The 10162-nt window shown below is 40.1% G+C and overlaps 1 pseudogene; it reads right to left on the bottom strand.

The window, feature by feature from the left end:
• Positions 1-1674: 1674 nt before the first annotated feature.
• On the bottom strand, positions 1675-2100 carry LOC147479677 (NADPH:quinone oxidoreductase pseudogene; annotated as a pseudogene).
• Between the last annotated feature and the right edge of the window lie 8062 nt (positions 2101-10162).

Raw genomic sequence — 10162 nt, 5'->3', positions numbered from 1 at the left:
TTTGTGGCGGCTTAGCAAATATCAATTCCCAAGTGATGAAGAACTTGCGACATTTCAATGGAGAAAGCCCATCGATCCCCCTGAATGAATTCACTAAGTCTAGCCTGATACTTTAGAATCTCTGTTCTTTCCTCCTGGAAAAAATCACATATGGGTTTTTGCAGCAGCCAATTCTCCCTCCAGATATTTATTGTCTCTCCATTCCCAACATTCCAGCCATGTAGAGGTGCCATTTCATTGAGCGCCCATTTAATACCCGTCCAAACTGTTGAAGTTTTGAAGTTGGACCAACCTCCAGTTCGGTTAGTGTATTTACCTCTCATGAATTCTGGCCAATCTCCTTCTTCAGTCAATAAAATCCAAGCTTGTTTCATTAGCATGGAAAGATTGATATCTTTGAGCCTCCTTATTCCTAGTCCTCCTTCCTCTGTTGGTTTGCATGATTTCTCCCAAGATACGGTGATAGCCTTCTCTCCATTTGGGTTGCCACTCCGGATAAAGTTCGATAATTGTTTCACATTCCTTTACCACCGCTTTTGGCCATTTGTACATGGCCATGTTGTGGACGAGGGATCTTATTAAGGACATGCTTAGCTAGCACTACCCTTCCTTGGAATGATAGCATCTTCCCAGCCCACCCTGTGGCTCTTGTTCTGATTTTGTCAATCAAAGGAGTTAGAGCCGCCTTGGTTACTTTCCCACTGATGAGAGGAACCCTAGATATTTTTTTACGGAAGCGGTACCTTCATTCATGTTCAGACTCCCCTTGATAAGGTTCTTTCTTCTATTGTTCATAGGACTGAGAAAGATCTTGCATTTGTCCTTGTTTACGAGCTGCCCCGAGGACTCCTGATACCTGTTCAAAATCTTAACTAAATTCTTGATGCTTCTTGAGTTAGCATTGCTGAAAATGAATACATCATCCGCAAACATAAGGTGAGACGGACTAGAGTATTTCGCATGCACCACCATCGGCAGAATCTTCTGTTCCCTGACCATATGGCTGATATTTCTGCTCAGGCAGTCCTCAGCCAGTGCAAATAACAAGGGAGAGAGGGGGTCACCTTGCTTGAGACCTCGTTGTGCTGTAAAGTGACCTTGGGGGCCTCCATTTAGCATGACAGCCTAGTGTAAGTCAACATTCCATGTTTCACAAAGATCCGGACTTGGGATTACATTCCGAAACTAAACTTCGTGAAAGCAACACCTGTCATGCTCCGTGTTTACCCGGACTTAAGTTGATTTCTAAATCACCTTGACTCGGAAGTGCAACTTGGCCTGGCGAAGCTTGAATTGGGCTTTGCCTAATTGAACTGTTCAACATAACAAAATAAAAGATACCCTTCGCTAACTTGCTCAAAACATCTTCTTCTTTCTTCTTGTTCGTGCAATGCTACTCCAAGAAACTTCGTTCTTGTCATCGGTAAGAATTGATTAGTATTTTCCAATCGAGTCGCGAAGCTCATGATTCCAAAGTAAAACGATATTAGCAAGCTCCTAACTCTTTTCCTCCAACAGCTCATGTTTCCAACTTAAAGATTCATTTTTTTTTCTTTAGTATCACCATTAATGAGTGGTTGAAGCTTTTTATCGCCATTGACAAGGTTTGGGAGTTGTGGGATACCGAAAGTAAGTAAGTAAATCGCCGGTTCCTTTTATTTCCATACTTGAGTCTCAGAGTAAATGCCTTGGCGTAAATGGTATTGTGATCGTCCCCATGAAACCTCCTCTGCGCTTTATGATAGTAGTTGGCTTATCAGCCCAACAATTTGGAGGTCCGGATGCCCGATCAATCGCATTCTTCAGTGGAGGGGAAAGAGAGTAATTGTACTCTGGAGAAGCAAATAGAATACTATCAGCTTCAAGAATTTTTTGTCGAAAAGCCTCAACAACTGGAGGATAAGTTCCATTGACTTCAAGATCCATGTTAATAAATGGTAAAGGCTCAATTTCAATAAACTCTATTTGCTGCCCCGGGATTGACTCGTTTGCTATCTGAACTGCAAAGTTATCGAGGCCACGGCTGTAAAAGCTTTGCGAAGTGAACCACAAAGTGCCGCGAACTTTGATCATTGGTTGAATGGCTGGCCGATTTGCCATCTCACTCTTTTCTTTCTTAAACTTCTCAGAGACACAATGGTTCGTTATAAAGAGTGTTGATTAGTTGAAAAGAATAGTTCCGGTGTTGGTTGGTATTGATGTATCGGGTGTGCTAGCGAGCCTACACGTCTAGGTTGATCAAGTCAGTATCGCGCGTTGCTACTGCGTATATAATGTCTCATCAATCAAGGTCGGGCTCTTCAATCCACAAAGTAGTTCCGAATCCAGTACTGGGCAATGCAATTGTCGAGGCATGCAGTTCCGGATATGTCAAGTTACAATGCAATTCAGATAGGCCGGGTACTGTAGTTGACAATGTAGTTTCGGATTCTTCCGTCCACAAAATAGTTTCGGGTTTGTTACTCGAGAGAACAGTACCGAACTTGAACTTTCTGTGTTCCTTATTAGCTAGGAAGTTGAGTTCCAAACTTAGACAAGTTCCGAACGTGGAGTTCCAGGCAAGCTAGGAAGTGGTGTTCCGAACTTGGACAAGTTCCAAACGTGGAGTTCCGAACTTGGACAAGTTCCGAACGTGGAGTTCCTAACTAGCTAGGAAGTAGAGTTCCGAACTTGGACAAGTTCCGAACGTGGAGTTCCTAACTAGCTAGGAAGTAGAGTTCTGAACTTGGACAAGTTCCGAACGTGGAGTTCCTGACTAGCTAGGAAGTAGAGTTCCGAACTTGGACAAGTTCCGAACGTGGAGTTCTTGACTAGCTAGGAAGTGGAGTTCCGAACTTGGACAAATTCCGAACGTGGAGTCCCAGATTAGCTAGGAAGTAGAGTTCCGAACGTGGAGTTCCTAACTAGTTAGGAAGTGGAGGTTCGAACTTGGACAAGTTCCGAACGTGAAGTTCCAGACTACCTAGGAAGTGGTGTTCTTTTCTCTTTATTTGCATAAATATGTATACACAGATGCCCCACTTGTCTCTCAAACGATGGTTGCACATTCGACTGTTGAAGGAAAATGACAAAAGTGTCGAATTATATTTTATACAAATTATTATTCCGAATCTTAGAAAAACAAGGTTTTGTAGGAAAATAGGGTTTGCCCTCAGATCAATTCTGTAAATACCTTTAGTTTTGTTAAGAAATAAGACTTTGTAGGAACGTAGGGTGTGCCCCTGTATTATTTCCTATAAAGTACATAAATGATTTGATATCTAATGCATAAACTGAAACTTATAAGCATAAGGCATTAGAACTGCTTGTAAGAGGATAAAACCAAACTAAGTTAAACTTTCTCCATCACACGGGAAACAACACATGAGATCTTTCACTCATCATCCCGAGAAAGCTTTCTAAAGGTTTTGATACAACTTTGGCCAACATATGGGATCTCTCACCTAACATCCAAAAAGTATCACATCAGAAAATTATAAAAGAAACAATGCTCTGAAAAGAGAAATATAACTTTTATTGAGAATTGATTGGCATAGATCATGCCCCCAGTATAGTGGAAGCAGATCCAAATTTGTGAAAATTTTGTCTCTTAGAAGCTAAGAGTAGTATAACATTACTTGGAAACAGTACATGTTAGCATCGAGATTCACCGCTGGAGGATCTTTCATGAACATCTTGTTCCTAATTAACTTCAAAGATGTCCTCATAAGGATAAGTTAAAGTGGTAAAGTCCCTATCCTGTGGGGGTAATTTATTACTTCCGAACGTGTCACTAGTCTTCTGTCTCTTGGACTTATCTTGATAGGAATTCCTGTCAACTAACTGGTGCTCCGACTGTGGTTCCTCGGACTTCCTATCATTATAATGACTAGCAGAGCTCCTACCAACAGGAACGGAGGTGACACCGGGTTATCACTCTCTTTTTGAGAAGATTCCCTATCCAATTGGTCTTCTTCTAGTTCCGCATACTTATCGATCTGAGCCTACAGCTCTGTCATGTTCGTAGGCTCCTCTTTCTTCAAGGACATGTATAGACCAAAAGTGGGATCTAACCCCTTTCTAAAGGCCACAATGGCGAGGGTCTTATCGACGTTGTCAATATGCAATTGCACCTTGTTAAATCTTTTGGTGAAATCCCTAATATGCTCGTCCTTTCAGATCTTCATGTCAAATAGTGCATCAGTGGTTTTAATGTAGGGTCGGTTGCAACTGAATTTCACAATGAAATTGATGGATAACACCTTAAACTCGTGAATGCTGCCCTTGGGCAGCTTCGTGTACTAGATGAGTGCCAAGTCTGTCAAACTTGAAGCAAAATACCGGCACAAATAATGATCTTTCTTAGAAAGACCCACCATTGCTTGACGATAAACGAGCACGTGAGAGACTGGATCTCCTTTGCCATTAAATTTAGAGAACTTCGGTGGTTTATAATAATGGGGGATGTATCCACTCATAACATGTCGTGAAAAAGGAGTTCCAATGTCTCCCTCGATTGCTGACTGAACAACTGACTCATCCATCTTAGTCGGTTTCGAACCTCGCAATTCCTCTAGTATTTGCGCCTTAAGCTGTGTAAGAGTAGTCGGTTAATGAATTTGAGTTCTCTCGTTGCTATACCTCAGACCTGGACTCTCGTAGTTCTCATCTCGATGATAACATGGTTCCGGATCCCAAGATCGAGTGGAGGAGTTTGCAAAACTGGATCGGGGAACTGAGGGATTCTGAGGCAATGAAGGTTCCCTTGGAACTGAAAGTCTTCTTCGTACTGAGGGTGACCTTGATAGTTGTGGATTCCGGGAAAACACATTCGGACGTCCATCCCTCGTACCTCTAGAATTTTGAATACCAAGAGAAGTTAGTTTCGTGTGAACTCGAGTGTCGGGTTGGATCCAATTTCAGATTATAATCCGAATTTGGTTGGTCGCTATGATACCCAATGAAGTAAGGGATATAAAGTAGGGGACGTAACCCTCATTATGGTCAAGACTTGGTGGCGGAACTGCCCCCTCGAAGTTTCCATCAAGAGGCAACACTACTCTTTGGGGTGAGCGACCCTCCCGCATGCGGTAGTAGTCTTGTAAAAAACGCAAACGAGCCTCTTGTCGACCACGTTCGGCCATCACAGCATCCATGATGGCTTGGTTGGTTATGGCAGATTGGGGAGTATCGTTGTTAGGCTCATCTTCTTCACGACCCTGTCCAAAACGATGATTTCCTCTACGTTCAGATTGTCTTTGAGAAGTAACATGTGGGTTATTGATCTCGCTATTCCCCTCGTTACTTTGATTCACATTGGCTCTTGTAGTAACTATGATTTTGAATCAAAGTGAAGATAAGAATTATTTTTTTTTTAAAAAACAACAACCCAAGAAAAATTGGTGGGTAGGAGAACCTAGAACCGAAAAAATTTCGACCAAGAAATCAAATCAATTCTGTATGGTGTCCCCACAGACGGCGCCAATTGTGTGATGATTTTTCCTAATCAAGAAACACAAAGATTTTGTTGATGATCAAAGAACAACTAGAAGTATTGAATCAATAAGAAGAAGAGATTTAGAAGATGATGAGTTGAACCACGTTCTTTAATGGCTGCCTACGTATCCTGTGTATAGGAATCAAACTCAAAGCGTAGTTCAACTATTCTCTTTATAAGAATAGATGAGGTTTCCCAATTAGTGTTTAACTAAGAGACCATCTCTTGTTAAGTATCATCTTGATGAATAGATGAGATTTCCCAATTAGTGTTTAACTAGGAGACCGTCTCTTGTGAAGTCTCATCTTGACTCTTCTAGAAGCCCCATGTTTCCCAAGTCAAATAGGTCTCCTTTATTGACTTAAACAACAGAAAAACATGTTTAGGTTCGGAGTAGTAGTTGACCAACCTCTTTTTGTGTATGTAGATGGTATATGGTCGTTGAACAAAAGAGAAGCGTATCAAAACCTAATTATCCCTCAATAAGTAAAGGATGAGTAGGGTATCGTTCCACTTTTAAGTGTATGTTTATATGAAGGATAGGACTGGAAAGGGACTTTGAGGGATTAAAAACTATGATTATATATTTTAGATTCTAATGCTAAACTAAACTAAACTATTGAGAATTTATAAGAAAGGGAATTCAAGAGATTAGAATCCACCAATACTTTTGATTCAATGACCTTTTGCTTCATGGTTGTTCTCACAAGTAGACTACAATTAGGCAATCGAGCGAGTGCCGATGCCCTCTTGGACAAAACATCGTTAACAAATAACTCTACTTAAGGTTATTCCTATGTTTATGTTACTAGTATCTTCTTTCCTTTTATGTGAGCTTGGGCAGCTATTCAATGAATCACCATCTAAGGCAAACACAAGGAATACTTCCCTTACTCTAAAACACTACACAACTAGAAGAAAAGTAGAGAATAATAGTATAATATTCAATTACAATAAATAAAATCCTATTCTAGCATTATATTCAATTGCAATAAATAAAAGCATGTCACTAGCAAATATTCAATTGCAATAAATAAAACCCTAAACTAGCATGATATTCGATTGCAATAAATAAAAACCTTAATTTATACTTCCATCCACAGTGCGGGCAATGGAACTAATAACTAAAAACATAAAGAACTAACCTGATTGAAGAACACCATGAACCAGAAGAATCATTAAACCTTAAGCACCGGCTTCATCTCCTCCCTTGAAGGAGAAGATTAGCCTTCCATAAAGAAGGAAGAACACGAAGAACGAGAAGAAGAAGAGTTGAAGAACATAAGACTAGAAAGACTAATTTATTAAGACTCAGCTAGTTAAAACCGATCTTTTATTATTAATCTATCTCTGCCTCAAGTTCTGGAGACAAGAATATAAGTGAATTGGCAAATTACAAGAGGCACTTAGGTCCTCTATTTATAGGGGTTACAATGAGCTCTAGAAGCATTCCAAACCGTCATTTGTTTCCTAATAAAAATAGACTTCTTTCAGAGTCCAACTTCATGTCCAAACTGAGAAGGAATTGGCTCACGATTAATCGATTCATGCGTCGGACTCATTATCCATGCATCTCGGACTCAAGCAATGCGTCTGGACTCACGATCTATGTGTCCCGGACGTGAGCATTGAGTCGGACTCATGATCCATGAGTCTCGGGACTCGAAGTCTATTTTCCCTCTTTTGCTCCATCCTTCTATCCTCTTTTGCGGGCTTTTGATCCAAGCAACGAATCCTTTGGCCTTGGGCTTCCAAATAGGCTTTAAAATAGGTCCAAGTCACATCTTTAATAGCTCCAATTCCTTGGCCTTCTCCATGATTGTCCACGGGCCTCCCATGTGATCCTTAATGCTCCGAATTGCTCCATTTTACCCCATTTTCTCTAATATTCTACAAAACTCTCTTTTTCACCTGTAGAATCTTAAAGCACAACTTATAAACACTATTAGGCCACTAAGATAGCTAAACAAGAGATATAATCGAGGGTTAAATAACACTTTTTGAGCACTTATCAGTAGTTAGAGCTCCGAGCCTAGTAGTTAAGCTCCGGATTTGGAGTCCATAGTTAGGAGTTGGTTATACGAACCTACTACTCCAACTAGTTCCAAAGCCTACGAACCTGTTCCGATCCTAGTAGTTGAGTTTTGGATTTGGAGTTCATAGTTAGGAGTTGGTTATACGAACGTACTACTCCAACTAGTTTCAAAGCCCACAAACCTCTTCTTTTTGTCTCACTTCCGAACGTATGAAGTAAGAGGATTTGGACTTTAGGTATGTTCTGGTACTTTCTACCCACACCAAGACTATATCCAAGCCTTAAGAAGATACTGCCACGTGTTACATATCTATTTGCTAAAATATGAACACACACCAGAGATGAGATATTAGTTAAACTCCTTATGCTAGTGCAATGCGGCCTAGAGATGTGGGCATGCGCTAGGGATCAATACTCGACGTTGTCTTCGAACACGAGACGAATTAGAGATGTAGTGATGTGGTAGTAAACTGTTGAAAAATGATTCTTGCATGAGCATGATTAACTCTCTCCCTGTTTCTCCATTTTTGTTTACCTACATTAAAATCACCGTAGTAATTTTCATTAATTGCTTTACCGTAAAATTAATTAAACCAACTAAAAGAAATCTAAAAATCCTACTCACCAAAAGTTGTAATTCCAGTTGTGAACCTATCCGAGCCCTAAGGTTTGGACGATCCCTTACTCGACCTATCCTACCAAACCCACGTGAGTAAGGTAACTTGACTAAAACGTACGACTAATACGGACTTGGACTTTGGTCTTCGGACTTCAGACTGTGAACCTCAGACTTAACTAACCAATAAACATTGTATAAAATGCGTGTTAATCAAATGGCGTCGCTGCATGCCGAAGGACTCTGGACTTAACGTAATAACTGGAATACATCCATAAAAACCCCCTCCCCTACCTCCTCATCTTTATAATTTTCATTTTACATTTACAATACTAACGAAGTTCGTAACTCTTTACCCTAACTTTTTCTACTAACAAAATATCGTGAACCAAGTTTTGTTTATTTTCATTAGCACGATCTAAGTACTCCGTAGGAATTTGAAATCTTGAACAGACAAAAGAGTCTCGGACGAGACTGAATTAGTAGCACGTGAGACTAACCGGAGTATCAACACTCCGGTTTTCAGGTCTGAGCCACTTTCCTTTCAATTACTCTTTTGGACTCTCTCGTCCCTGTTTTCTAGTAAGCATAAGCTCGGGGAGTTAGTCGATCGCTATCTGAGGAATCGGCGGACGCCTTGGGTTTCAAACTCTTAAACTCCTCAAACTTTGTCGAGGATATTATTTGCTATAACCTGTTTTACCTCGTATATTTGTATGTTGGCATGAGAACTCCTTGCATGTAAATGTGGTTCGTCATTACATATTCACGTTAACACAATTAAGATGATTCGAATATATTTGGATATATGCGTTGTTTCAAACCACCTGTTTAGAATATTTTTGTATGTGTATGCTACATCAATTCACGTACGCGGTATTCAATTGCATGAGTTCGTTCTCGACATTCCCCTAGCTCACATATAACTTACATATAGTTGCACGTATAAGTAATATAAATTTGCATGTGTAGACTTTCTGCGTAAACTAGTATATGTTAATTAGTTTCTATTTTGGCATCTATCATTTTTAATTGTATATTTCGTAATCACGTCTCCATAATACATTAATTACGTAAAATAAAATAAAATAAAAAATCATAGTAATTAAAAATTTCATCTTAATACTCTTAATAATACCCCGCATAATACACCATCATAAATCATCATCCTATTCCATCAGTGTCTAGGAAACTTGAAAGATTGAGGTTGTCTAATTAAAGAACGTGCTAGCACGGACAACCTCCCTCAATCCTCTCAGGTGACCTGGCTGCTGGAATATTCACACGTTATCCTAGCTTACCTTCTCGAGTTAGCAACAGCTCAGGAAGACGTGCTTCACCTCCCTCCTTCCTAAATTCTAAAACCTCCAGTCATTATTCGTTCCTTATGAGCCTTAAATTAAAATTTATATTTGTATGAGACTACGGTCTGGTAAACATAAGGAATTAGAACTTACATATCGTCGTCGAAAATACAAGAAACAACTGTTTATGTTATCTCCTAGACATAGTTCCTCCTCCGTAAATCAACCTCGTCAAACATCTCCGTTGCCATTATCTCATTTAATTATGGCTGAGGAAAATCTCATAGTCGAGAAACCTCTTTCGGATTTCTATACTGCCTTACAGGAAGGACCTGCTTCCTGCATTAAACTCGATGCGATTGTAGGTGATTTTCGTATTCCGCCAAACATTTTCGGTTTGTTACCTGTTTACCATGGTTTAGACCATGAAAAACCGTACAATCATCTTCGTCGGATGCAACAAGTAGTCACCACTTTCCGCCATCCGACCGTTACCTAATGAACAAGTCTTGCTTAGGTTGTTTCCTTCACCTTAGGCGATAAAGCTTCGGTTTGGCTCGCCCGGACAAGCGCCCGCCAATCCATTGACATATGGGCCAAACTCGTACAAGCATTCATGATAAAGTTCTATACTCGAGGAAGAAAACTACAGAAATGCTTCAAAAGATTCAATTCTTTCGCCCGGCACCCCGGGGAATCTTTTCGGAAGCATGGAGCGATTTATTGATTCG

This window comes from Coptis chinensis, chromosome 8 (genome assembly GCF_015680905.1).
Source record: "Coptis chinensis isolate HL-2020 chromosome 8, ASM1568090v1, whole genome shotgun sequence".
NCBI lineage: Eukaryota > Viridiplantae > Streptophyta > Magnoliopsida > Ranunculales > Ranunculaceae > Coptis > Coptis chinensis.
The sequence above is the reverse complement of the archived record's forward strand: the minus strand, read 5'-3'. Positions and strand labels throughout refer to the sequence as shown.